This window comes from Crocuta crocuta, unplaced genomic scaffold, assembly GCF_008692635.1.
Source record: "Crocuta crocuta isolate KB4526 unplaced genomic scaffold, BGI_CrCroc_1.0 scaffold267, whole genome shotgun sequence".
NCBI lineage: Eukaryota > Metazoa > Chordata > Mammalia > Carnivora > Hyaenidae > Crocuta > Crocuta crocuta.
The window spans coordinates 2,024,298-2,027,303 of record NW_027531899.1 but is presented as its reverse complement, the minus strand read 5'-3'; the positions used below and the strand labels follow the sequence as shown (position 1 = coordinate 2,027,303).

At 55.3% G+C, this 3,006-nt stretch overlaps 1 protein-coding gene across 1 annotated transcript in view; it reads right to left on the bottom strand.

Moving 5' to 3' along the window:
• Positions 1-3,006, bottom strand: part of YIF1B (Yip1 interacting factor homolog B, membrane trafficking protein) — a gene marked incomplete at its 3' end in the record, with an annotated part of 8,141 nt that overhangs the window by 4,393 nt on the left and 742 nt on the right. The window lies entirely within an intron of this gene.

Sequence of the window (3,006 nt, the reverse complement as noted above, 5' to 3'; positions counted from 1 at the left end):
AGACGATGGATTTGAACCCAGCACTCTGCCTCTGGGGTCCCTGCTCCTCACCCACAAGCAATGCCACCACAGCAGACACAGAGCTCCGCCTGTGTGCCAGGCGCCCTTGTGGGCACAGGGAACGGGTATGAGGGTTACGTGGGATGGGGGAGAGGAATCAAACAATCTGCGTCCTGACTTTGCACCTCAGTTTTCTCTTCTGAAGAACACAGTTAATGGCCTAAGGCCAGTGACACGCACAGACTCCTCAGCCCCTGGCCTGGCACATAGAAAGTGTCAATTCTGGCCACCTGTCATCCATGACTAGTCCCTCACCTCTTCCTCTCAGTCATCTGTAGCCTGAAAAGACCCAGGTGTGCACCTTCCCAAAGCATGCCGCACTGGCCCGGCCCCTGATCCCCAAGGTCCACTCTCCTTTCCCCTCTCCCACTTCTGACAGCTTTGGTGCAAGCCCTTCCTCCCTCCCTGTCACTCCCCAGCCCCTCGATATTTGGGGTTGTGCCCCCCCCCCCCGCAGCCTCCTGAACACCCCTCTGTACTGCCGGGCCAAGACCATTAGCCGCTGTCATTCAACTCAAGCCCTCCGCAGCATTTGATGCCACCGTCCCAAACACCGTACCTACCTCCTTCTCTTCCCTGAGCCCCACAAACACCTCCTGAGCACCCCTATGTCTTAGGCTCTGCTGCAGGCATGGTGGATATAGCAATGATCAAAAAGACAAAAAACCCTGGGGCACCTGGATAAGCTCAGTCGGTTAAGCATCTGACTCTTGGTTTGGGCTCAGGTCATGATCTCACGGTTCATGGGACGGGGCCCGCTCTGGGCTCTGTGCTGACAGTGCAGAGCCTGCTAGGGATTCTCTCTCTCTACCCCTCCCCCACTCGCTCTGTCTCTCAAAATAAATAAATAAACTTAGAAAACTTGATTAAAAAGACAAAAACTCCTGCCTCTGCGGAGCCAAAGGTCCCCGGATGTGGGTCCCTCTCCAGCCAGGACTTCTCTTCAGCTCTCTCTGCGACATGTGGGCGAATTTGCCACCCTTCTGGCTTTGCCTCTCACCTAGAGCCGTCTCACCCAGCCACGTGCGCCTTGGGCCCTGGGCTCGGTCTCCAGCCGCCACTTCTCTCCTGGCTCCATATCTAGGTGTGGCCAGTTCCTGACAATGCCCTCCGGCTTCCCCTGGGGCCTCCCCTCAGGGTCCAAGCCCCTGACTCCCCTTCTTTCTGACATCCAACCAGCTAGTCGCTAGTTCTCACCCACTGCGTCTCAGTGTTTCTCCCCCCCTTTCACACCTTGTCATCTTGAGCCTGACTTAGAGGTCCCCCTGCCCATTCTTGCCACACCGACCTTCTCTCCTGTTAGCAGCCAGAGCTTTTTAAATGCAAAAGAGAGTATGTCATGTCCTCCGCCTAAGATCAGTCCCCACTGTGCTGAGACTAAAATCCACGCGCCAACCCCCCCCGCGCCAACCCCCGTCGTTTGCTACGCTGCCTCTCCTGGGACTCACAGCGCCCCGTCACACTGGCCCCTTGGGCCCTGACTCTGCCAAGCTCCTAGCCCACTCGGGCCTTTGAACATGCAGGGCCATCAGTTTGGAACATCTGCCCATGAGTCACACCTGCCAATAGAGCACTCAGGCCTCAGCTCAATCGTTTCCTCCTCAGAGAGCTTCCTCACTCCTTAGTCCAAAGCACCAGCCCCACCTTGTTCTCATAATATCCAGTGGTTCTTTTTTCCTGTCTGAGCACTTATCACATTTGCTAACTATATATACATTTATCCACTTGTTTACTTGGCACAAGCTTCCAGTGATTTTCCCTCTCACCCTTAATCCCCTTCTCCGGGCGAATTCCTCATCATAAAACATACCTCTTTCAGGAAGCATCACTGACACGCCTAATCTGGGCTACCACAACGCCTCCATCCCCCGCGCTGACCTGTGCCTCCCCCATCAGGTCACCATCGCTCTAAAAGGGGGCTGTCTTCTGCTCTGTGCTGGTGGCTGCATGAGGACAGGAACCAGGGCTGTCTGGGCACTGCTGCAGCCCCAGCAACACCCACCACAGGGCCAGCCAGGCACCTTATTCGTGGTTGAAGAAAGAATGAGAACGTGGTGCCTCGGAACCCCCCTCACATGCTGGATTATTCTCTTTACAGCCCTAACTACTCCCCAGGTTGTCTTTTTATTTATTTATTTATTTCTGATAGAGAGAGTGTGAGCAGGGAAGGGTCGGAGAGAGAGGGCGACACAGAATCCAAAACAGGCTCCAGGCTCTGAGCTGGCTGTCAGCACAGAGCCCGACGCGGGGCCCGAACCCACCAACCGCGAGATCATGACCTGAGCCGAAGTCGGACGCTTAACCGACTGAGCCACCCAGGCGCCCCTACTCCCCCGGTTTTTTTTGCTGACTTGTTTGTTCCGAGTTTAGTGTCTGCCTCACCACCAAACTGAGTTTTAAGTTAACAAAGACTAATGCTATGCTAGTTACCACCAGGTACCCAAATCCCAGCACGGGGCCTGGCACAAGGGGAGGGGGGCGGGAGGTGAGACAGGACATGCTGAACGAATAAATGAGATGTACGCACACTCACGGAGATGAAAAGGAACTTAACGAGAGATACAAATTAAGAGAAACGGGAAGAGGGGGCGAACAGTGCAAAATATACAGGTTCAAATCTAATGTGAGAGGTAAACATGGCCCTCTGAGCTCACGAAGGGCTTGAACGCTGTCCTACGGAGCGTGGGCGACAGCCGGTGGCCACAGAAGGGTGGGGAGAAAGCGGCTCGCTAACTGCAAATGAATGAAAGTCGCCTTTTCCTGCACACCACACAACATCCCGCCCAAAGTTGTTTCCTTCCAAAGGAATTTCCCAAAGAAAAGACGAATCGACCCCAAAGCGCCCCCTACCCGGACCTGGCATCTCAGCGCTGTGCACGCCCTGAAGCTCGGGATCCCTGACCCCGTGACCTCCGACCTGCAGCGACCTCGCCAACTGCCGCGGCG